This window comes from Emydura macquarii, unplaced genomic scaffold (genome assembly GCF_026122565.2).
Source record: "Emydura macquarii macquarii isolate MOO-44397 ecotype Brisbane River unplaced genomic scaffold, CSIRO-AGI_Emac_v2 contig_1477, whole genome shotgun sequence".
NCBI classification, from domain to species: Eukaryota; Metazoa; Chordata; order Testudines; family Chelidae; genus Emydura; species Emydura macquarii.
Genome location: NW_027131614.1, coordinates 15,582,382 through 15,609,012, shown reverse-complemented (window position 1 = coordinate 15,609,012; position 26,631 = coordinate 15,582,382). Strand labels below are relative to the sequence as shown.

Sequence of the window (26,631 nt, the reverse complement as noted above, 5' to 3'; positions counted from 1 at the left end):
GTATGGCAATTCCTAGGTTGCTGTGTTTGACATGTAGGAAGAGCAGTTTAGTCCCTGCCCCTGACACCAATCAGGGTTGTGACATGCAGGCTGAAATCCAATGCTCCAGGGCCTACATAGTAGAGGGGTCATGAGGGAAGTCAGTGCATCAAGGAAGCCGCATCATAGTAGTCTGGCTGGAGAGCCCCACTCATAGAGGAGAATGGGGACACAAGGCAACCAAACTACAATTCCCATCTGGCACTATTCACTTTTTGTGGGTTGGTTTTTCAACAAAAAATAAAAAATCAGACATTTTTCACACACACACAAAGGGTTCAGTTGAAAACCCAATTTTCTGTTGAGAGACAGTTTTGATAGAATTTTTTCAACCATCCTCATTAAATATGTTGAAGCTTTATAGGCTCAATACACGGCAGGGAGGAAAAGGAAATGAATGCTAATTCATCATATTAAGAAACTGCCAGCACTGTGTCACCATCCCCTTCTGATGTTAGGCACAGGGACATAGTGAGGGCCAAGTTTCCCTCATTTTGTTCACTTAACAGGTGGATGATTGGGTTAATTTGACTTAATGATGCTTTGCAGCACAGATTTCTTTGATATCAGTCATAAAAGGCTTCATGATATGAAAGTGTTTGAGCATGGTCCATTGGACAGACTGAAGATCAGTGCTCTCTGAATGTCGCTATACATTATTTACTGAATGGTTAGTACTTTCTGATCAAGATTTAACAATGCATTTTATCAAGTAGCAGGTAGAATTCTGTCTGGTTGAATAAGCTGTTCAAGTTTTTAATGCTTAGGTGAGTTTGAGCTGGAGTCTTTTGAGCCTTCACATAGTGATAAAAGTGAGTGCAAAAAGTCCTTATCTGTGCATTCAATATGATCTAGGAGATGTCTGTTTCAGAAGCAAGGGCCTAAAACGAGCGAACACGTAGTAATACAAAGTGTTACTAATAAAAAAGGAAAATCTTCTAAATCCAAAAGAATCTCCTAATTTTTAGTTAAAATGACAGCCAGATGAACCTGATTAAAAAAAAAAATTCTCCTGAAATTTTGTGACAATATTTCTTCCAATTAATTTCATTTGTTTTTTTGAGTCCTGAAGCTTCATGAAAATTCAAGGTAGGAATATGTTTCCACAGATTGCCTTATAGGTACTGAAATATCATGGTGCTGGGAAATCATATAACATGTAGCTAGCCGGAAATGGTTTAATCTGTCAATTCTGTCCATTCAGAATTATTCATCCAAATCCAAATCCAAATACAAAGCAGCCATCTTGGCAATTTTGTCTTGTAGAGGCAAATCAGGGAGGGATAGACCAAACAAGAGACATGCATTTATTATAGGCAGTGAGGGTAGTGCCTCTTAAGGTTGCCATATCCTTCCCATGATAAGATCTGTTTTTCAATTGCTTAAAAGTTTGACAAAGTTTAACTGTCTGAGCTGAAATTTTCCATGCCAGGAGTCTGCCTCAGGCTGAATCTACCTTTCTGTCTTTCTTTCTTTCTGTTTTTGCTTCTTTCTTTTGTAGAAAGTTGCAGCTAAAATGGTTCAAAGGTTTCCAAGAATGAGGTTAGGAAAAATACGTTGTTTTGTCCATGTTTAAAAAAAAATGTCTTACAATCGGTTAGTTGAGAAACTCTAGCATCTCTATGCTTTGGACCAAGTGCTTGAAATTTGCCAGTGGTGTGGCCTTTGTGTCAGGTGTTTTTTGCTGCCTCTGAAAATTTGTCCAAGTTAAAAGCCTTTGAAGTATTGTAATGTGACATGCTCAGCAGACACTTGTTAGAGTTTGGTAGGTAATTTTGCCAAAGATTCTATCTGTACTGGACATGCTCCATCCCAGGACTGCATTGACTGAGCAGGATTTTATCGACCGTTGCTCTTATCTTGTGGTACCAGGCAAAGGAATTGAGAGAGGGGAGACGGTCTCTCCTGTGCTTTCAATGCTTCCTTTGCTGCTTCTCAGGCAGCATGGAGGAAGAGGCAGCCTGACTGAAATACAGAGAGACGAGGAGCTGGGTTTAGGGGTTGAAGTGGTGAGGGACGGGAAGAGCACATTGGATCAAGGAGCCATGAGGGGAGACTGGAACTGGGAGGGGGGATAGTGGGAATAGTGGGGGATAGTGGGAATGGCTGGGGGGGGGGGTGGAGCCATAGGAGGAAGCTGGAATGGATGGATGTGGGGAGGAAACTGGGATGGCAGCCAGTATGGGGGTGTATGAAAACAGATTGGACAAGGAACCTGAGAAAGGTAGAATGAGATTGGCTAGGCAAAGAGGCAAGAGGAGGCTGGAAGAGACTGGGATTGGCTGGGAAAGGAGTCTGGTGGCAAGAGTGGGAGTGGGAGCTGCAGTGGGGGGAAGATTGGGATGCACATGAGAAGCCCAGAGGGGGAGACGAACTGACGAGGCGAGGAGATGGGGAGTGGGTGAGGAGCTAAGGGTGTGAGGGGAGATTGCACTGAGAGCTCAAGGGGAAGAGACATGATTGGCACAGGGATAGGCTGGAAGGGACATGGGCAGAAGGGATCAGGCTTAAGGGAAACAAATGCTAAAAGGTCTGTGCCCACTGGCAAACACTCACCTCCAGAGCCTGCAATGGAACCCAAGATTCACTTTGTCTTCCTGCAGTTCCCTGCCTCATTCATTACAGACCTTCCAGAACCTGCAACAAATGAGGCAGGGGTCCTACAGACACAATCCTGATTCATTCCTGAGCAGTTCCACCCTGTGCACTTAATGAGGCAGATGACATGTGGCATAAAGTAATATGTGATCATGTTATTCAAAACTGTATCATGGTGCATACACACAAAGGGGCTGCACTGAGGTTTCACGGGCAGCCTTAATTCTGGCATTTCCTAATTTCCAGTGCTTGACCTTGCAACCTTAATCTTCTTTTAACATAGTTTTTATGTATAATAATCTGTTATTATATTAATAAGATTAGTAAACTATACACAGCAGGGAGCATGGACAATTAATAAGATGTACACAGCATGGAGCACCAATCTCTGGCACCATAAATCAATAGCTACAAGGAGGCAGCAGCTGCCAAATCTTTCTACTGAGAAGGAGATTTTAGCCCAGAAGAGATTCCTCTGTCGTTGCTTTTGGGCTGCTCTCCTGAGTTTGACCATACACTTGACTGTAACTGAGTATTAGAGGAAATGTCTGGATTGGAATTGGGCCAGAACAACTCTTCTACTTTTATGCAAAGATCTATGAGATCATAAGCACTCAGGGACTCAGCTTTAGGGCTTGTCTACACAGGGAAGTTGTTCTGGAATAAGATGTGTTTTGAATTCACACCCTAATAGCTTATTCCACAATAGCTATTCTGGTCAATTTCCCCATGTAGACAAATCCTTACCATCACATCATCACTGGTGCTCAAAATTATTTGTTTTCTGGGGAAAATTTTTAATGGAATGTTAAGGTGTATCTTCCCTGAATTTTTCAGCACCAGAATTGTTAAGGAGACTTCCACTCACACCTTAAAAGACTTCTGAGATAAATAAGCTAAAACTTGGCCATATTGAATTTTTCATAGTCTGTTTCAGTTATGAACTTTTCCTCCTTTAACAACATTTCAGAGGGTCATAACAATTCATCAGTTCCTGTAATAATTCTCATCAGATCCCTTTCCCTTCCCCTTCTAAAGTAACCTTTAGATGAACATTAAGAGTTCATATTTCATTCAGGTTTACAAATCACCTATTCCACCTTGGTTTTGAGTATAGGTTTCTGCTTTTCTTTTTTTAGCAATGTTTAACATTTGGGTGTAGGAAATGAACAGACTCATAAGAATATCTTGGGCTCAATCCTCAGGTGAATCTAGCTTCTGCTTCTGCTGAGGGTAGGGAGTGAGGAAAAAGTGGCTCTGACCATCTTTACACTTTCTTGATCTAGACCTAGAGCTGGTTGGTGGCCATTTTCCCTTGGCAATCTAACTTATGTCCGCTGTAGTGGTTCCAAAGGGGATCAGATAAAAACTATGCACTTTGCTCTGTTTCCAACACCCCAGCCCGCCTCTCTCCACCCCAACAAGCCATTTCTGCAGCACAAAGCTGTTGGACTAGAGATCAAGGACCACATCTAGTCACTTGTATTCATATTGTTTGCTTTCACTCCTGTTTTACCCTATCAATCTTATTTTAATTTCAGTTCGGATGACAGAAAATCTGAATTTGCCCAGCAGACTTCTCCTTTAATATCTCTACTTGAGAGAAAAATAAAGATAAAAATAATAAGAATAAAGGACTGATTGAGAGGAAGCAGAGAGAAAGAAATGTGAGAAAGCCTGGAGATTTTACAGTACGTTCTCACTGTCTCCTTCCATTTGGCTAGTTAGAACAACTGCCATTTTGAGTCCATCCAGCTGGTACAGTAGCTTGGAGCAAGCTGTACTGTGATGGATGGAACTCTCTTGAATCCTACTGAATATTTAGATATTGCACCAATGCATTACATTTACAAACAATATCACTACAGGATGTCATGGTTTCTCTCCCGTCTTCTCCACAGACATTTTTAAGTTTAGCCAGCAGCATAGCAGAAAAGTCTGTACAAACTTATAAAGAATGTGATGGTCTATTATTTGCTATTGTACAGACTAAATGCAGCAGACCACAGATTTCTCAAAGGTTCTGTCCTCAGAGATTTCCACTAGAAATGTTCAGTGCCCTTTTAACTTGGACACAGATAAAAAATGTGTCCTAGATAGCAACACATATTTCATGCCTCAAGATTATCCATATTTTAAAGAAGTGGAAAAATAATGAGTCATAAAAGTACAAAAGAATAATATTTTTTTTATTTTACAAGTTTTCTTAATTCTTTTCCCTAAGTCATTTCACCTTGACAGTTCAAATTAAATACTGGTGTTTTACCTTTACGGAACTTCTTTCTCTCATATCTTTTCTTGTTTCTGTATTCAGTGCAGGCTTCATTTGCATAGTCTGTAGAATGAAACTTTTTTATATTTATTTGAAATGCCTTGAGATTTTTTCATTCATAATTAGTGGAGCAGTGGGATTTTCTATGTATGAATTTCTAGGAACCAGTTTCCTTGTAGAGGGTCACATCGGTTGCCTACCTGCATCTGGGAAGACTCTGAACTTTTATGACTGAAAATGTGGATTAGCAGGTACATTTTCACTACTTAGTGGATAATAGAAATAATATCACTACCTTGCATTTCTTTAGCACCTTCCGTCTGATAATCTTTACAGACAGGAATACATTTAGCCACAAGTCCACAGTGAGGTCAGCAAGTATTATCCCCATTTTATTGATGGGGAAAATGTACACAGACACATTAAGATTAACATCTTAAAAATGGGTGTCCAAAGTTAGGCACCTAAATCAATATTTAGTTATCTCAATAAGTAGTCTGATTTTCAGATGTGCTGAGAACCCACTGTACTGATTTCAGTGGGCTTTGTGTTGTTGATAAATTATATAGTCAATTGCTTGACCACACATTGTTTGCTATGAAATATATTCAAGAGACCAAATAATCAATATCAGTCAGGTTTATTGCTAAAAGCCAAGAATAATATAGTACAGGAAAAAGGTTCAGTATGATACTAGTGTCCAGGAAGCCATCTCATGCAGCATTGTTACCTACACTTTCCACAGTGTGCGCCATCTGAAACTAGATTTAGCCAATCAGCTTTCTACCTTGATTTTCTGACAGATGGTGTACCCCTTCTCTCTTTGTTCTGAACACAGACATTCTAGGTGCCAAGAGGTGTGAAGGCATCTCTGAGGTTTGTACTAGGGTACAACAATCATATATCTTGTCCTTTTCCTTTGGGACATTCCAGTACTGATCTGTGAGACTAACTCCCTGCCTGTTGCTGTGGTAAAACTCCCATATGTCCTTATCCTGACAGTTTTCCTATCTACTAACTGCTCTGTGGATACCAGCCATGGGGACTGCTGGACCTAGTGCGGGAGACCAGGGAGCAAACCCCATTCCAAACACAAAGACTCCTTCAGTACATCATACAACTGTAAGAGAACCTGACCTGGGCCAGGAACCTCATAAGAGAAAACCTGCAGACCGCCCCGGGGGTCCAAGCAAGAGTCTACAACCAGGGATCCTGAGCACAGACCTTTGAGCTGGGGGACTGGGTCCTCATCTTGCTCCTCTTGGAAGAATCCAAGCTCTTGGTTTGGTGGCAAGGTCTGCATGAGGTAATCTGCCAGGTCAGCCCCCTCACTTACGAGATCTGCCAGCTGGACCGACAGAAAAAGCTCCAAGTCTACCACATAAACCCCTTGAAGACCTGGCATGAACGGGAGGGGCTCATACTGCCCCGTGCTGGAATTTGGGACCCCAGGTCTCCACCACTGCTGAACCAGAGGACCCCCTGCTCGGCAACACCCTCACTGCTGAGAAGCAGAGTCAAGCCTGGTGTCTGCTGGAGGCCTTCCCAAGGACATTGACTGCTGTGCTGGGACAGGCAATGGGGACCCAGCATATCATCCAGACCAACCCAGGGGAGATGATCTGTGAAACAATCAGGCTGTTCCTGCATCAGCTGTGGGAGGTGGTGGAATAAGAGGTCCAGGTGATACTGGACCTGGGGATCATCGATAGGTCACAAAGTGAGTGGCAGAGCTCCATAGCGCTAGTCCCCAAGCCAGATGGAACCCATCGATTCTGCGTTGACTTTCAGAGAATCAGTGCCATTTCAGTTTGATACTTACCAATGTCTTGGGTGGATGAGCTACTCGACTGCTTAGGGGAGGCCTGCTATATCACCACCCTGGACCTGACTAAAGGATGCTGGCAGATCCCGCTGGAGCCAGGTTCGAAGGAAAAAACAGCCTTCGGCACCCCCAGCGGGCTCTACCAGTTCACTCAGATGCCTTTCAGCCTCCATGGGTCTCCCAGCAGCTGATGAACCGATTACTGCAGACCCACACATAGTACACCACAGCTTATCTCAATATCATGATTTGTAGCCGCTGCTGGGAGGACCACTTAGATCAGGTGGCGGCTGTCCTGTGGACCCTCCAGAGCACCGGGCTGACAGCCAATCCCAAGACATGATGGATTGTCTGCCAAGAAATAACCTAAATGGGGTCTGTCCTTGGATGAGGGAAGGTACGCCCACTGATCGGAAAAGTGCAGGTCCTCCAAAATCATCCAGCCCTGACCACCAAGAAGCATGTAAGGCAATTACTGGGAGTGGACAGTTATTACCTCTGGTTTATACCATCTTTGCCTCGATTGCCACTCCCCTGACAGAGCTTCTAACCAAGGACTGGCCACAGCGAGTCCATTGGTCATCCAATTGCTAAGCGGCTTTTCAGATATTAAAGGACCGCCTGTGTCTTGAGCCCGTCCTGTACAACCCCGACTTTACCTGCAGCTTCATGGTCCAGACGGATGCCTTCAGCAATAGAAGTAAGCACCATCCCCTCCCAGACCATCGACGGAGAGGAACATCCAGTCCTGTACATTAACCAAAAGCTGTTTCCATAGGAGTGGAGAAGGAGACATTAGCAGTTAAATGGGCAGTAGAGATGCTCTGATATTACCTCCTGTGGGCCTCTTCATTATGGTAACCAACCATGTACCCCTCAAGTGGCTCCAGACCATGAAAGACACCAGTGCGCGGCTCATGAGATGGTAATTCACCCTCCAGCCATTCACATTCACCATGCAGCATCGAGAAGGTAAGGAGAACGCAAAGCCAATGATCTGTCATGATTGGGCAAGGGAGGCCTCCCCAGCCCAAAGCCCAAGAGCTGGACTTGATGGGGGGATGTAATGAGGAGGAGGAACCAGGACTCCCACCCACACCCCACCGGAAGCAGAAGGGTAGGATGGGAAGTATAAAAGGCAAGCCCTCTAGGTGCTGCCAGAGGAGAAGGATATCTCTCCCCTGTTTTTGGTGCCCAAGCCTGACTGCTGCAGCACTGAGGACCTGGAGGAGCCGCTGGAGCTGCCTGCCACCTGGGACCCGAGCCCTTGAATGCTAATATTCCACCCTTTGAGCATTTGTCCCCCCAGAAGCACTGTAGCAAGGGGGAATGGCTTCCTTCCCAGACAGACAGGGAGAGATGCCCAATGCCTTATGCACGCCATTGAAATATACCTGTGTCAGCTACCCCAAGAAACTGGTTTAAATTGTAATGCCTGGACAATGGAAACACCATTGCATGAAGGATTAGCAGAAAACTAGGCACACCAAAAACAAGTTAAATTTTGAGTGTTTCTTTCTTTAAGCTTTGCAAAGAAGAAAACTCTTATTTGTAGCTGATAAGATTTATGTTAAACTCACTGTCTTCTTGTTTGGATTATAACTACCAGGTGAATCAATCACCATAATCATTGAAAACACTGTTAAGTACCCTGCACCTAATCAGCATCTACTTTACTCAACAAAGACTGATTAGATTTTGCTATAGCAAATCTTGCTGGAAACCAATTTTCTGGGCTCCCAGGGTGAAGATGCCTTTATGAAGCCCTGCTTCTTCTCTGAATAAATCTTGAGGGACGGATATGGGTAGGCTTTAATTTATATATATATATATATATATATAATTTTGACAGATAATATTGATATTTATTTTTAAGCATTTTAAAATTTTTATCTATTTAAATTTTTACACAAGCAAAATTATAGGTTTTAATTTTTTAATTGTTATCAATTTAAATTTTCATAGTTATGGGAAATTATGGGGGGAACAGACATTAAGTTTTTAATCACAGTAAACAATGAGGCTATGTCTACACTGATGGCGGCAAAGTTGCCGCCGTCAGATCGACTTATCTGGATCGACTGAGCTGTCAGTGAAGACCCGCTCAGTGGATCCATAAGTCGACATACTAAAACTACCTCCTCAAGTGGCACAGTGCAGTGAAGACAGCGCTCAGAAGAGAAGCACAGAAGTTGACGGGAGTTACACAAGTTCTTTGCGTACTTTGCATAACTCCTGTCAACTGCTGCCAAATCGCCGAGGTAAGTGTAGACCAAGTCTGAGATTCAAAAAAGTGAGGCTTTATAACTGTTACACAAATTGTTAACATCACATGTCAAAATATACAAAGTAAATATTGAAACTCTAAATCAAACTTTCATAAGTTCTCAAATGGTGTTTTTCTTTCTTTGCCTATCTGTAAATTTTTATTATTATTGATGGAAATATTTTTTGTCGGTTTGTGTATATATGCTGAAATTGACATTCACTGACATTTACCGATAAAAATCAATCCTTCCAAGCCTAGGTATATGGTCATTCTAGATGTGCAGCATAGGTTTTAATGGCCAAAATTTCACACAGAGTTGTCTAAGTTTCACCTACAAAATGTGCCCAAATAAGTTGATACCTGTTCACACAAATACGTTTTGCAAATATTTGCTCACACAAGTATCAATGTGTGTATACAAATATTCCATTTGCATGTGTAAAATTATCTATATGCAAGTGCACATGAATGTTTTATTTAAAAATGTGACCCTAAATGTTTACGCTATTAACCACCTCCATATTAAATAATATATTATGTATACCCACCAAAATCAAGAGTGATACAAATTAAACAATGCATTATAGACAATTCATGCATTGTAGATAATAGTTTGTCTGAAGTTGTACTTACTGGTACTCTGAAACTTAGTTTTAAAAGGGGATATTATTTCCCTTGAAATCAATTCATATCTGTACCTATATCTGTTGACTAATATATGCTGGCTAAACTGGCCTATGTATCATATTAATTATATGTATTATCTGATATATATATAATATATATTAAGCTCCAATAACATTAAGTACAAATATTGTAACAGCTAAACTGGCCTATACTATAATCCTGTTCACTTATGCTAAGTATCCCATAACACCTTGCATTTGCTGAAGTTAAGATGCTGAAGATGAGAAACTTGTCAAAATCCAGATACATTTGTTCTATGTCTTAGTACAAACTAAGGAAGTACCTTCATGATCGGTATCTGGAATGCTAGTGTCCAAAACAAAGATAAAGAAAGAACAAGTTAGGGAACTGGAACAAACCGATGGACTGTATTTTAGTGATGTGTAAAGAAATATGTAAGTTGTAAAATCATATAAATAATACCACCTGAAATGTGTAACTTGAGGATCAGACCTTCTGTGTAAGGTGAATGTAATATGACTGCTCTTCAAAGACTGGTATCGTATAGAACTTTTGTCCTGTCCCATATTAATAAACCTGATTGACATTGGTTATTTGATCTCTTGAATATATTCCATAATGAAATAATAAACCAAAGTGTGGTTAAGCAATTGACTATACAATTTATCAACACTGTGTAGAAAGCAAAAGTTGAGACTCTGAAACAATTACAATTGGCAGCAGCAAAATTACATCATAGTGCTGCTAATTCCATGCAGAATACAACTCCAGCTATAGCCTTCTGTTCTTCTTACTGATTCTCTCATTTAGTTCTGTGCTGAGCCCTACGAATAGAGCCACAATGTTTTCCAACATGATTTCCAGCAGAATTATTATTAATGTTATTATTTGAGTGGAGTTTATTTGGAAGCACAGTATTCCCAGAAGAAACAGAAAATTTTTTAAAGCTACCGGTAGAGATCTGTTTTCTTTCATTAAATTTTGATTTCCGTGAAATTTAAAGCAGCAATCTGCAGGCTAACCAATCAATCTCCACTATTCCCTCAGCCTTTATTCATCTGATTTAAACTCTTTGCTCCTTTGTCCATGACTGATGTGCCCTTCTGGTGTTTCTGTTCAGTATGGAAGTAATAAGGGATTCCTGTCCATGGAATTATGAAAGGTAAAAATTACTGAAATTTCACAGCTAACAGTGATTTCAAAAAGTCAGAACCCTGTTTGCAAAGGAGACTCAACCTGTCCATTTGGGCCCACAGATACTCATGCACCATTATTTACATACACATAAGCTCACATTTGCATGCAGATATGTGCATGCAAATCAAGTTGTTACATTTCTTCCTTCCAAATTTTAAAATGTAAATGCAATTGCCACCTGCAACGCTCCTTTTTCTTTACACAGATTGTGCACCCAAAACTGCCGGAGCACCGAATCATGGGGCGGAATCTTTTAGCAGAGCTAGTTTGATCCCCTTCCCATTGCAATATTGTTCTCTAATATATAGTTGTTAGTGCTTTGTACCAATTATGTAATAACTATTTTAAGAGGTGGGGCTTCCAACTCATCACCTGAGAATCTGTTCTGAAGTCTTATCTTGCTAACAAGCCTTTTTACTAGATACTCAACCTGATTTTTCTTTATTCCATTCCATTGCTTCTATTATACTCCTCTGTCTCACCCAAAATATTTTCCTATATCCTCGGTATTTAAGATCTTCAGCTGTCTATAAATGATTACCATATAGCCTCTTATTTAGTATTTCACCAAGCTGTATGCCATGGTTCAGGCAGGTGGATGGAGGAGGAACATGTAGCTTGGGAAGACTAGGTTTTTTCTTCAAAGTACATATACAATAATAAACTGAATTGTGTTCTTTTTTGTTCTTCCTGCTCTTTCTGGTTTCTCACTCCCACCCCCACTTTTACCCCCATTATATCAGAGCTTATCTTTTCCTCATTAGTTTTCAGGGTTTTTCTTACTGCAGTATTGTTTTTTTCCATGCTTAACAATCTAGCATATGTTTCTCTAAGATCATTCTTCTTTTGTCTCCTTTCTCTTCTAGATACAATTCTTTTTTCTCACCTTGCCTCTCTCAGCTTCTTAGATTTTTTCCCTATTGACTCTTCCCATGAAAATTTTCTCTTTCCTATTTGGCACCATGTTTAGCTCTGTATTTTTCTCTCCTTTTTGTCAAATGTCTCCCCCTGATATTAAGCCTTTGTCCGTCTCTTTCTCATTCCTGTTTGTTTCCCTGTGCTTCCGCTCATCCTCCTTCCCTCATATTTTCTCCATGTAGTCTCCTTCTCGTTATTTCCCTCCTGACTCGTGCTTTCTTTCCCTTTAATCTCTCTCCATCAATGCCTTTGGGGATGTTTGCACTGGAGGGAGCAACCAAAACTCTTCTCTCCCCTTGCACAAGGTCTTGCATAGCCTTGGATAGATGCCAGAGTATGTTCTCCATTTCTGCACACACAGGCAGAGCATGGGGAAAAGTCCTACCATTAGGGTGACCATCAGAGTAAAATGGTGGCAATGGGAGAAATGCTGCTTGCATTCGTGCTTGGTGACTTGGGCTTCTCATATCACTATGTGAAGGGGCTACTGTCAGTATATGGAATCAATGGGAAAGGTGAGACTTAGGGGTGCAGTTCCCTCTCAGTTGATGGTAGGAAGAGCAACAGGTGTACAATGTCAGCCTGAACAGCATGCACACACAAACACTGCTAAATGACACCTGGCTCTGCATCAAACCAGTGTGAACGATAAAAACAAAGTTCTTGGGTGTTCTTAAAGTTGTGAATAGATGTCTCTGTGGGGTTGGGATGGTGAGAAAGATGTTTGATTTGATAGTGATTCTATTAATTATTATGACTATTTATTTATTAAATTACATGGCGGTGTGATGTGGTATAATAGTTTTATCAACATGAGATTGGGTTCTCTGCATTACTCAGGAATGGTAAAGCACCTGAATTTGAAAGACATTCTGCTGCATCCAGGAACTGCAAAGAAGCAGAACTATCAGGGAACTGTAGCTAGTTACCTGATTATCTCTTTAGCCCTTAATTTGCCCCTTTATGTGTATTCATTATGTTACAATCTTTAATTACATTATTACGTACTGGTTTTTTCCCACTGCCTCATTCAGTGTACACTAAATGAACAACTGTTAAATATTTTGTTTTCTTTTTGTTGTTCAGTGCGTGGCCTCAGGCCTTATTTACTGCTTAATATTCAAACATGCTCTGAAGACAGAATTATTAAATTCCACATAGGCTTTTCTATGCTGCTCATCATTATAGTATCTGAGTGCTTCACAAACATTTAATTAATTTATTTTCATATGAGATGGAGAATTATTATTCCCATTTTGCAGATGGGGAACTGAGGCACAGAGTAATTAAGGTAAAAATATCCACTAATTTTTGGTGACTAATTTGAGACACCTAGTACCCAATTATTCAGAGTACTTAGCATTTCATATGTTTAAAGAACAGCTCTCTCTCACTTTACCCTGGGGGTATGTGAGATACAGGCAGGGGGTACTTGGGGAAAAACAGAGTGAAGGGGAGGCGGGTGGCAGCTGCCAACTTCTGGGGAAGCCAGGCGGCAGTAGCCCGCTTCCCACCCGGTCCCAGCTCCCAGCTGGGAAGCGGATGGCAGCTGCTAGCTTCTAGGGGAGGCAGGAAGCAACCCCCCGCTTCCCGCCTTGTCCCAGCTCTCAGGTGGGAGCCCGGTGGCAGCCTCCTGCATCTCACGTGGTGGCCTTGCAGCTGGGTGGCAGCCGCCAGCGCCTTGGCTTGAAGACAGGCAGCAGCCGCCTGCCCACATCCCTGGGTCCTAGCCGGCACAGAAGCCTCCTCTGCCCCAGCTCAGATTGGGTGGCAGTTGCCCACCTCCCGGCCTGGCAACCAGGTGGCAGCCCCCCTTCCTGGCTCAAAGCCCATGCCCAGAAAGCTTGTCAATTTCACTGCTCTACCTGAGCAGTGAAACTGAAAACTATGACAGCCCCAGATTTCAACAGTTACCCTCTTTTCCTGTCTCTCTCTCGCCCTCCTTCCCTGCCTCTCTCTCACCCCTTCCTCCTCTCAAATCTATGGCATAAAATTTGGCACGGCGCTTTATATTCCCCAGCATTGGCATGCCGCTCAAAGCCTCCTGGCTTTGGCCAGCATCACCTCTAGCCCAGGTACATACTTGAGTTGTGCACCCCTGGTGTAAAGGTGGTAACCCTACACACACTAGATCTGACATCTGTCATATCACGGCCTTATACACTCAGCCCTTCTTCCAACGTATGGCTCACATTAGTCTGTAACTATAAAATCCCGTGGAAAATTGAGTGCTGGGGTACTTATTAAAATTTCCAGAAGTTAGGGGGTACTTGCTACTTAAAAGAGCAACACTGCCCTGGATGACATTCTGATTTCTCCAGAGAAACAAGCACTTCACAGCAAGCAAGTATATGGAGTACTTGAAAGACTTCGCCAGAACCACCTGTCTGCCAAGCCAAAGAAATGTGAATTTGGGCAAGACACAGTGGAATTTCTTGGGTCTATCATCTCTCCTAAGAGACTGGCCATGGACAGGGTGGCACAGAAGAATGTCCACAAGGCACAAAACTTCTTCGGCTTCACCAGTTTCTATAGACAATTTATTAAGGGATTCTCCAGTTTGGTCACCCGTATCACTGCCCTTTTGAGGGGAGGAAGTCCCTGGAAATGCAGGTTGCCTTAGATCACTTAAAACAGATATGTCATGGTCTCCATCTTGATCCATCCAGACCATTTACAGTAGTGGAAGATGCCTTGAATTTTGCACTGGGAGCAGTCTTTTACGAGACATCTGACTCTAGTAGTGAGTTTCACCATCATGTCTTCTATTCATGAAAACTGATCCCAGTGGAGCAAAATTATGACATCTTGGATAAAGAGTTGTTGCCAGTCAAAGTGGCCTTTGAGGAATAGCAGTGTTTCTTGGAGGAGGCTAGTCCCCAATTGAAGTTCTCACAGGCTATAAGAACCTGCAGTACATAAAGACAGCCAGGAACATGAACCAGCAACAAGCACATTGTTCCCTCTTTCTTACATAGTTTGATTTTGTGATCATCAGCCACCCAGGGACAATAAACAGGAAGGCTAATGCAGTATCTAAAAAGTATTTATTTATTTTTGGAACTGCAGTCCATAACATGATCCTCTCCCTCCATTCCCTGCTGCCCAATGATCCCTTTGCCATTCAAACCCATTGAACCTTGGCCAATGCCAACAACCCAACTACATCAACATTCTTTTTCCAAGATTGAATTCTGTACTACAAAGAGTACGTCTACATGCCTGAAGGTTCACTGGGGCTTCAAGCCCTAAAACTCTGTCATGACACTCCTCTTGCAGGACACTTTGGTCACTTCAAAACTTAAGACCTTGTATCCTGGGAGCTTCTGCTGGTTGGCTGGCCCTACATACTTCCATCATGACTTATGTAAAGTCCTGTGATCTCTGTGCCTGGACCAAGAACCACTTGGGCTCCTCCAGCCCTTGCTTACTCCACCTCATCCTTGGTCCGCCATCTCTGTGGACTTTATTATGGAACTGCCATCCTCCCAGGAGCATGCTATGGTTTTTGTCATGATTGACTTTCTAACAAAGATGGCACATTTTGTCCCATGTCACTCTCTCCCCACTGCTTGAGAGATAGCCTGTCTTTTTGTAGATAACATCTTCCTCCTCCATGGGTTACCAATGACTAAAGTGTCTGCTGTGGGTCCCAGTTTCTGTCTGGCTTCTAGAAGGAAATGCTATGCTTCCTGGATGTCTATGACTTGGTCCCAATTGCATATCACCCAAACACCAATGGTCAAGCAGAATGGTTGAACAGTATCTGTGCAGAGGTCCTTGAACAGTATATATGTAGCTTCCTCAGCTATCACCAAGACAACTGGCTGACCCTGTCACCCCATGCTGAGTTTACTTACCATACCACCATGTATGCCTCCACCTAACAGACCCTTTATTTTGCTAAGTATGGGTTCCACCCTTACTTTCACCCTGAGATCCCCACCAAATCACTGATATCTACCATTGCTGACCTCACCATTCACAACCAACAGGTGCAACAAGAGCTCAGAAGGCAGTTAGAGGAAGCTAAGGCAGCATACAAATGGTATACTAACCAGCATCAGCCAGAGCCCAGCTTCACAGTAGAGGATAGGTCGGGTTGCCTACCCAAAACCTTAAATCAGTTCTGTGAAACTGGGACATTAGTACTTGGGGCCCTTCCAGATGACAGAACAGATTAACCCTGCAGCATTCCGGTTGCAGTTACCAGAATCTCTTAGGGTGATCCACCCCATGTTTCAGATCTCCTTTTAAAAACCATATGTCGAGAATACTTTACCACATTGCACCATTCCCTATCCCCTTATCCCCACACTCCCAATCAATAACCGTTTAGGACCAAGAGGAATAAGTGGTCTGGCAAATTCTGGACTCCTGCCGAGTCTGGGGAAAACTCAAATATTGAATAGATTGGGAAAGATACAGTCCAGGCAAATGATCAAGGGAACCTTTGTAACTTGTCCACACACTGAACCTCTTGTATGCCTTTCACTGCATGTACCCCAAGAAACCCAGCCCTAGGGTTCCTGAAATGAACCCCTGAAAAGGGGGGTAGGTCCTGTAAGGGGTCAGGCCAGCTAAGACCAGCTACTTGCCAGTTTCCCTGCTAACTTTGCTGCTAGGCAACTAATATGTCCAACTGTACTGCCTTGGAATTGTCTGATTAATTGAAGCATCTGATTGGCTGCAGGGCCAGCAGCCTGGTTTATAAGCACAGCAGCAACAGCAGAGCAAGGGCAGCTCGTTGCTTGTAGCTGTGCTTGGTCCTGTTACTGCTCCTACCTGTTCCTACCTCTGCCCCTACCTGTGTCCTAGCTTTGGACTCCCAGCTCTGACCCTTAGCTACACCTTCTGATTGTGACTTCAGTTAACCCTTCCGCTTTGGCTTCTGACTCCTGGCTCTGCATCAGACCCACCCCTTCTGAATTCAGCTTTAACTGGTAGGCCAGACTCTTGCTCCAAACAATAGGCCGGACCACCTATGACTTGGTTGTTGCCACCTGTCCCAGTTCTCCCCCTGCATCCTGGCTCATCAGGTCTGTCTTTCTTCCCTCCCTCCCCACCCCAGTTCCCAGTCCTCCTCTTTCCCCAGTTACTTGCAGTGTCCTCCTCCTGCAGCCCTACAGATCTCTTTCAGATCTCTGCATTCATATCAGGTGGCTTCCTCCTCCATGCTGCCTGGTGGGACCAATGGGGATGGGTGGAGTGGAGGAGGCACTGAAAGCACAGGAGAGACAGTGTCTCAGTTCAGGTGCCTGGATCCAGACCCAGGCTGGCCTGCAGCAGTCCAAAGCCACAATTGTGAGAAAAGACTTGCTCAGTTCCAGGCTGGAACATGTCCATTGTACACAGAATCTTCAAAGATTTTAGATGATAAATTCTAAGAAGTCTCTATAGGCACGTGCAAACTAATTTTTCAAAGGTTTATAACTTGGTTAAATTTGGGGAGATTTTCCCAGGAATGGCAAAGGGCACATCCCTGAGATGAAATTTGGCAGGGGGAAGACCTTTAAGTCTCTGCTCCAAAGTGCTGGAACATTGGAGCTCTTCAAAGAAAAGGTTGACAACATTTTTTTAACTGGATAAAACAACGTGTTTTTTCCTAACATTGTTCTTGGAAATGGCTAAATTTTTCGGCTGAAATTTGCAAAACAATTCAGCCTGAGGCAGACACTTGAAACGGAAAATTTCATCCCAAATGGTTGTTTGGCAAAATAACAAGCAACTGAAAATAGGGTTATATAATGGGAACTGTAAGGCAACCTTAACAGACAGTGCTACCATCTCTGCCTATAATGCATGCACATATATGTACACATTCAAGTAATTCATTCAAGCAGATTTTTGAGGGCTGCTCAGAATTCTTTGCCTGGGCTGCCTGACCTTGCCACTTCAATCTTCCTCATTTTGTTATTTCATGCTCCTGTCTTTAGGGCGCTGATTTGAGAAAGCAGTTAAGCACATGCTCAATTTTAAATATGTGCTTTATTTCCATTGATGTACAGTTAAACAGGTGCTTAAATTCTGTCCTGAACAGAAAAACATTCTTGAATCAGAGTGCAACTCCCTTTATGCATTGTCTAGTTCTTTTACTAGTATTTGCAATCCTCTCAATTTGGCATCATCTATGAAGTTTATTGCTGTTAACTCCCTTTCCCACATCATTTATGGATGTAGTAAATAATAGACAGGTAGATTATATCAGACATGTTTAACAGGAGAGATATTTTCTGTGTTTTCTGGACCTTACTGCATGCTTTAGAACTTCAGAAAATAGAGAAAAATAAAGAAAAATTCAATAGAATTAGTTGTTAAATTATACATAAGGCTACAAATAAGCTAACTTTGGAAGCCAAAAGTTGTAAGTGGCTGACAGTAACAACTATATCTCTATACCATTTCATAAAATAGTCTGCAGTGCAGCAACTTGAGGGAAAAGGAGAGTGATATTCAGTCTCTTGCTTTAGAGAACAGCAGTGATAAAAAGTAATGTGCTGGCTAATGAATTTTTAGTATCTTTTTGCTCATCACTGAATTATGTAAAGTAATTTTGTAAAAAGGTGAGTGTGTTACAAAGAACACACAGAAGGCTTCTCTGGCTGGCAAGATGTATAGCTGCCAAGGTCTTCATAGCTTCATGTGTGACATTTTTGACAGAAGTGAGAATGGGAATCTATTTTTAACCTCAGTGTTCTCTGTCCTCTTTTCACCTTTTTCTGTCCTAATTTACCTCTCATCTCCTCTTTCTCACCATTGTTTCTTTATTTTTAATCCGCTTTTCCTCTTCTTTCTCACACTTCATTGGCTCTTTTTCTCTCCCCAGCTTCATTGTTCTGTCAGTCTTTTTGTCTCCCACATATGACTATTCCTCCAGTCCTGTCTTCCTGTCCTTATTGCATCCTCCCCACTGGGTTGTCTGCACAGAGATAGAAAATGTGCAGGCAAAAAGGGAGGTAGACATCGTTGGTCTTCTGTTCCTAGCTTTTTCCATCTCTTCTTCCTCCCATTGTCATCCATTTAGTTGCACTTAGAATAGCCTATTATTCTTGGTTAAGCCTGTGAAATGTTTGTTTGCTCCCATCTCCCCCAAATATAAGTGACCCTTTTCTACTCTGGTCACATTGCTATGCACAAGTTTGGCCTGAGGATGCTGAAGAGGTCAGAGAGAGAGAGAGAGAGTTCTTTTGGGTACTCCCAAAATTAATGGACTCATTTTTGATGAAAAGGGCATTGGGATATCTCGCTGGGGAAGATATTGAGCTTTTTGTTCTGGGGTCCATGCATAGTTGTCCAAATTTAGAAAAGGAACAATTCCAAGCCTTGGTACTTGATCAGCCACCTGGCAGCCATGGAGAGTGGCTGGGAGGTGGTAGTGCTAGGGAAACCTTCCTTCCTACAAGCTTACTCAGGGTGACATTTTAGCATGGGTTAGTGGCACACGGATGGCTGGGACAAATATGTGACTGTGCCATTAGGTAGATGGATAAATGAGGTGAAGCAAATTTTGGCCATCTGAGGTACAGATGGGCGGCTTGCCAGGAACCCAAATTTTGGCCAACAGAAGTAGAGATTGGCAGCTTGCTAGGAGCCCAACTGGCACACCATAATTGCACAATATACAGAAAAAAAATTAATTGCTGGCAACCTTATATGGACTTCCAGTCCTCTGTCCTCTCAGTTCAAGATGGAGCATTGCACGCTGGAATTCATAGCCTCTGCTTTGTCACCTGCACCTTTGTATTAAAGATGAGAGGCATGGCAGAATGCACTTCTTTTACCTCACTTTCACTAATATAAACCCACAGCACATCATGTATTTAATAGCCACATGCAATTCCTCCCTCCCACCCCCAGTCCCAGGAGTGGAAGAAATGTCATTTATTGCGCTATAAGAGGGTGCTCTGATAATACAGTGATGGGCTCACAATAACCTGAATAGAAAAAAAGAAAATGGATTGCAGTGTAGAGCTCTATGATCTTCATTTAGCTACCCTTGAAATAAGGACTAACGGAGCAGATATACTATTCATCTGACTTTGCTGGCAGTATCTTAAGTCATGTTTAACTTAAACCAAGAAGGGTTTTTCTGAGAATCGGTGTTCTGATTTTTTATTATACAACCAGTTGGGTTGTGAAATTTCCTTGGAGTATTGGGTTATGATTACTTCTTTAAAATGGAATAAACTGAGATAAACAGGGGGGGGAGGAGGCAATTTCAGTGACTAAAAATGATGTCTGTTTCATTTAATTAAGGAGATCATGTTAATGTTCCAATATGTGAACCAAGCAATACCTGAACTTAGTTTGCAAATAGAAGCAGAGGGCAGAATATATGAAATAAAAAAGAATGGAAAGAAAAATCACTGAGTAAAGAGATTTATTTTATTGGAAATTATGGAATAACTGAAATACCAGATAGGGCTCTCTTGTTCACTATCAATATTATAGCCCTGATAATAATGCCCATATATCTTTTCCTTATTATTGTTTATAAACTCAATTTCATAATAGCAATAAGATGCTGCCGGAGTGCAATCCTAGGGGATTAATGCTTTTCCTGGGTGATGAGATGATTCACTCTTTTGTCTTGTGCCTTACATTACCACCTGAGGTGTGCTTTAATTGCATAGAAACTAACTGTATGTCAAGTGTGATTTCTTCAGTATAATCCTGTAACATCTTGGTAATTATTTTGTAAAAACTGATGTCACAGTACCTTAGTAGTGGATAATTATCTCTTTTTTCCCCCCTGTCTTCTAAAAATCAGCATTGTGATGAGATCTAAAAATTGTAGGTAACATGGTAATTAATCATTGAAAAACTGGGTAACTTCAAACGTAATTAATAAGTGTCTGTGGAAACAGTTAATGACTATGTATGTATATGGTATTTTGTCATAACTACTAAAGACTTAGTTTTATGGCTCTGCATTCCCAGAAAAATAAAAAAGATACAGAAGGTGTCTGCAAGTATATAACTTATTAGCCATAATCAGTCTGGGAATTCAGCCTGTTACTTTTCCTAACTGCTCATTTAAAAAGCTTGTATGACACTAATGACATTTCTGTCTCTCTTGGTTATACCACACACATGATGGTTAACCAACAAATAAAGCTGTCTTCATGTTTGAACATGGCATCCCCTGTCATGTCACATTTATGGATCTAGAAACATTAGATGTGCTGCCAAAACATTACACAGTATCTTGCAGACTTGCAAGGTTGTAAAATTCAAAAGACCACAGATCATTACTCCTAGGTGGACCGAGGAAATGACAGTAGAGATTTGATGTCAGATGTTTTTTCCCCTACATGGAGATTTCTGCTGCTGGGGCAGATGTACAGAAAACATTTACTATAAGTGACATTCTTCATTTTCTGATTAAAATCCTCTTTGTTTTCATCTATGAGGTAAAGAGATCTTGTTCATTCTGAATTATTCAAAAAGAATGAAATGATGGAAAATGTCAGATATTGGTGGATGGAGTCTCCAGAACTTTTGTAAACCATATACAAAGACTGCCTCAGGGACCATCTGCCTTCCCAGTTATAATCATGCTGACTGACTCTCTTCCCATTCAAAATTCCATAACATCACTAAGATAACTACATAATTGTGTACATGGAAAAATAATATTAGGAACTTACTAAGGTCAGAGGTATTTTTAAGCAATTTAGCAGCTGGAAAAAAGGAGGAGGAGACAGCAGCACATGACTAGCCAACTCTCTACTGGTCAAAAGCTAATGTTTCACTGGCAACAGTTTAAGAACTTCTATCCTACCAAATCTTGTTAAAACCTCTATCAGGTTCTCTCTCATAGACCAAAGATTTCCTGTTTTATTTTATAGATTTCTGCCAGCCAAGAAAGATGCAATGTATAAATAAACTTAAATCACAAAGAATTTAATTCTGTTTTCTTTGTTTAAAAAAATTGTGAGAATTTAGTGCTCAGACACGAAAGACTAATTAGCTGGATCTCTTGCCAAGCATAACGTGACGAGAACATCATGCATTCCTCTTCAAAGATCTGTCAATGTGCCACAGTCCTGACCTGTGACAATTCTGCTACTATAGTTTAGGGACTATTTTTTTGTGTGAAAAATATTTATTGTGCTAAATTGGTGGATAGATTTTTGATGTGTATAAATTAATGTTCGGAGGAGGCCACTAAACTTATTTCCATATGTGCCCTGAGGCAGGACTTAAATTCAGGCATTCAGTGTTGAAATCTAGTTCACTATTTGCTCCCACTACCAGTAAATTAACCTTGATAAGTTCACATTTGTTGTGTTGCTGTTTTAAATTAGAATCCAAATGTTGGGTTTGCTAAACTAAACACATCTTTTCTTCATGTTTTCCCCTGCAATTGTGTGTATGTGGGAGAAGTTGTGGAGATGGAAGAGCAGCATTTCCACAGTGTTCATGAGTATTCAATTTAGTTTCAGTGTAACCATTACTCTTTAGAGGGACCTGAAACAAGTTTTGCTGGTACACAACTCAGGAATCAGCTTCAGATTCAGTTGGAAATAGAAATGAGCTCTCTGCCGTGGCACTAAGAAGTTCCTCTTCTTCTCTGCTTTCCCCTCCTCTATTCCCCTCCACTATTAGAGGATCTCTTTTTTCCCTAGGCATTGGGATCTCTCTCTTCTCTCTGCTATTCCCAGGAGAGAATAAGGTCAGATGGGAAAATCTATACCAAGTCAGAATGGCACACTATGATTGGGATAAAATCCCAAGTTGCTGTGCTTGATTTTTGAACTTTTAGATAACGGCCCTGGTAACAGGTTTAGCACTCGCCTCACACAAGTGCCCATTCTGGTCGAGTGCATGTCTGCAATCACTCTGTTTCTGGGTGGCTGCGAGCCTGCAGTTTCTTAGTTTGGACTGGGGTGGCACTCACCTCTTGTGGGCGGCCCTCCCCTCCGGCCTATGGTTTCTTCAGCGGTCTTCAGTGGCTCAGCCTTCTGCCCGAGTCACACACACTGTAGGTGGAACAAACAAAAAATCCCTTTCTGAGGTATACAATCTCTATCTTCTCATGGCCCTGGTATGGGGCCATACTGACAAGGCTTCCTCCCTAGAGACTTTGCCCTCTGTAACAGCCTAACAGGACCCATCGCAGTACCTTCTATTGGTGTGTCCTTTTTCAGGAGCCCTCTCTGAGCTCAGTCTTTAACCAGACCAACAGGGCCCATCATGATACCCTTGCTTGGTCTGATTAGGTTCTGGGTTCAGTCCTTGGATGGTGCCCACAGTCAGCCAGGAGCTACTTCCTAGCTCCCCCCATCCTCAGCAGCCCTCCCTGGGCTCAGTCCTGCCTACACTGAGCTGTCTGCAATCCTGCTGCTCTTCCAGTCAGCCAAGAAACTGGTCCTTCCTCTTCCAGCTCCAGGCAGCAACTGACTGCTCTGCCTCTGCTGCTCATTTTTATATGGCGCTCTTGGCCTCTGATTGGCTGCTTCCCCTGCAGTCTCTCTAGGCAGCCTCTGCTCTTTTCTGGGGGAGGGTGAGGCAGGACCATGATGCCTCCAGCAGGTCCACCCTGTCACAGCCCTAGAGAACTGAACAGTTGTGTAAGTTCAAAAGCTTGTCTCTGTCATCAATAAGAGTTGGTCCAATAGAAGATATTACTTTACCTATCTTGTCTCTTTAGATTTGAAAGTCGATGCTTAGCTGGTATAAATTGGCATAGCTCCATTATCTTTAATGGAGCTTCATGGATTTACACTGACTGAGGATCTAGCTGTAAACTGTCTTCTGTCCCTCTGTGTACCACTTTGAAATCCTTCAATGGAAAGTTGTTTCTGTTTCCTTTCTAGCTTCATTCTTTGCTTGTGAACTACCATTGGGGGCTTGGGATTTAGGCAGTTGTTTGATTGCTCTTAGATTTTTTATTTTTTTTAAATTTGTTTTTTCATGTAATTTTAGTCACTTTCCAGAGCCTGTCAGGCATGAACACATTGAAATGTGTTATTTAAAAACTATTTAAATCATCTAAAAATGCTGTGATGTGATCAGAGCTTGTCACGTTAATGTCCTGTCTCCATAAAATCAGTATGTATTGGGTCCCATTCTACTGAATGCATTTTGCCAGAGTATTGTCTAACCCTACTCCAAGAAGATTTAGATGAGTGTGGTGAAAATATCTAATCATCACATTGCATCCACTGTTGCCATCACTGGTAGAGAATTATGGGTCCCAATTTTCCTAGTTTTTAAGCACTTGCAAAATAGACTAGACAAAACCATTTTCAACACAGATTCAGAGAGCAGATTGATCTTGTTATCATGAGGCTTTCCCCCAAAAAATGTTCCCATAACTGTTACCATTAGTATAGTACCTCCGTGGTAACAATGGCAGGATCGCTAATGAAGAGAAAAAGTCAGTGGCTGCTGGTGTTTTAACCACAATGTCCTATAGACCAGTTCTGAAAAGGGTTAGATGATACGATGATTAATACACCAAGCAACCAGTGAGAACTCACACTCCCACATTTGCTTCAGTCAGTGATGACAAATTGGTGGAGCAACAGTGGGAAGTTTTAAGGAGTAAAGCCTAACGTAGATATCCCCACTAACACTTTTTTCCAAGAGGCATCCCAAAATGCACCCTTCAGGAACTGGTTTTGTCCACTCAGTGCTTCCATATCAGTTTGGAGGACCCATGACTGAGAAGCTGTCAGCAACAGTTCAATTTTTTAGCATAGAGAGGGATAAACAGTCACAGTCATTTGTCCCTAGTTAATCCATGTCTACGCTAGGACTTTGTCAGCAACAAGTGCAGCTGAAATGGTGTTATAGTGCTGGTACTGAAAGGGGTTTGAGCTTGGAAATCTCACAACAGAACTGAAGTGAATAATTAGTAAGAAAATTAATTGAATCATTGATTAAATTATGTTCATGATATTTTAATGGAACATTCAAGAAATATTTTTTCATTAGTTGCCCAGCTGTTGCAATGATAATTGTCATACTGAATTTCACTTGTCATTTGAAGAAAATATTTGTGAATAATTTTTTTGCACTGGTCACTCAGCTCTACTCTGAAGTGTCAATTTGTAGTTTGTTCAGCTCATGGACCTCAAACTCATTAGGACATATCTATCATGTGGCATTTTTTCATTGGTCTTTTATCTATTCTATCACCTATGATGATTATGTCTGAGATATAAAGTTTACTGCAGAGTGGCCTTTGCACCTTCTCTTTGCACCTTTACATATGTTTCTAAGAGCTCTCCCTGTGTACAGAGTTCAGCAGCCATATTTGTTCTTAGAGAAGCTGAAGCTATGACAAAGGAGACATATATACTGTGTTCTGTGATGGAGATTTTAGTTTTGTTTATTCCTGTTACTTTCCTGAGTCTAAAAACAAACTAAAAATAATAGTTTGCTTTTTATGAATGAAAGCATAACAAGAAAGAAGTGTGGTAAATAACTTTTTAAAAGTGGGAAAGTGGAAGCTCTCAGTCTCCAGCTCCAAGGTACTCTACATGACGGTGTGGCTGCAGAGCCACAGACCCTGAAAATCTGTCCCAGGATCTCCTGTTTTGCAACTCCATGGCAGGGAATGTAGGAAACCTGTGAGCCCTCATTCAAATTAGAGTTTTCCCAGCATCCAGGCTCCCAGTTCTATGGCCAGGAAGTTCTGAGAACCTCCAGGGTTTCCAGGGTCCTGGCTGTGGAGCTGGGACTGCCAGGGCTTTCAAGCTCCTGCTTGCATGGCAGGGAGCCTGGAAACCCTAGAAACTTTGGCATGGCAGGTCTGCCCTGGAGATGCAGACCCTGGAGTCCAAGGGTTCTGGGCAATCTTCATGGCAGGGGCAGCTCTGGAGCCATGGACCCTGAAAATTCTGGAGTCCCCAGGTGAACTGGCAGGAAACAAGCCTGTGATTCAATGAAAGTTTGTCAAACCTGATTCACTTTTGCGAGACATTTCAGGTTTGATGAACCAGCATTTTTTGATAAAGTAATAATACACTGGTACTAAGAATATTGCTTACTTAATTTGACATACTTAAGTTAAAAGGCTGTGTTGGTTTTCTATTAGATTACCATATTTTAATCTACACAGGTGATATTTATAATAATATTAATATTTAATATTTATCATTTATCATCCAAGGATTTCAACCTTCTAAACATGAGTGAATTTATCCTCACACTATCTCTATAACTTAGATCATCAGTATTATTATTATCTTTTTACAGATGAAGAAAACAATTCAATTAATTAAAAATGTAATCTCACAGGGCTGTTGTCTGTAAAGCACATTAAGTTTCCCAAACACTTTGAGAACCTCAAATGATAGGTGCCTATTTCTGCTAAGTAGTTGCATTAGCTCTGCCCACGTTGTCTTGAAAAGAGTGTTTACATTCGTGGGTTGCTGATCTTTGACCTCTGTTGCCAAGAGACTTTCCAACTTCAATCCCACCACAACACTGAAGGTAGTTTTCTTTAGTACTTGCTGGCAATCAGAGTATTAATAATTAATATCATCTTAAACCCCTCAAGAGAATCTTTGCTGTATGCCACCATAATACTTCACTTATACACTAAGAAGTGGACCACATTGTTCTATACATTACATTCATTTAATGAGATGTATGAATCAGTAATATTAAACATAAGTCTTAAATAATTAACGGATAAAATGTGATAACTCTCCATTTTGTTACTGATTCCAGAGATTCTCACTTTGTCCATCTCTGAACTAATTAGCTCAGAGAGAAATTATCATGATCTGGATAAACCCCCTTTCATGTTCCTTACTCTGAAAACAGTTATCAGTTACTTTCTAAAGACCAAATTGAAAAACTGTATCTGTTCACCTTTTCCCACTTAAATATTAATTAGGCTCTGTG

The 26,631-nt window shown here is 41.6% G+C and overlaps 1 protein-coding gene across 6 annotated transcripts in view; it reads left to right on the top strand.

Moving 5' to 3' along the window:
• Positions 1-26,631, top strand: part of NKAIN3 (sodium/potassium transporting ATPase interacting 3) — a 463,496-nt gene that overhangs the window by 278,763 nt on the left and 158,102 nt on the right. The gene's annotated exons all lie outside the window — the stretch shown is intronic.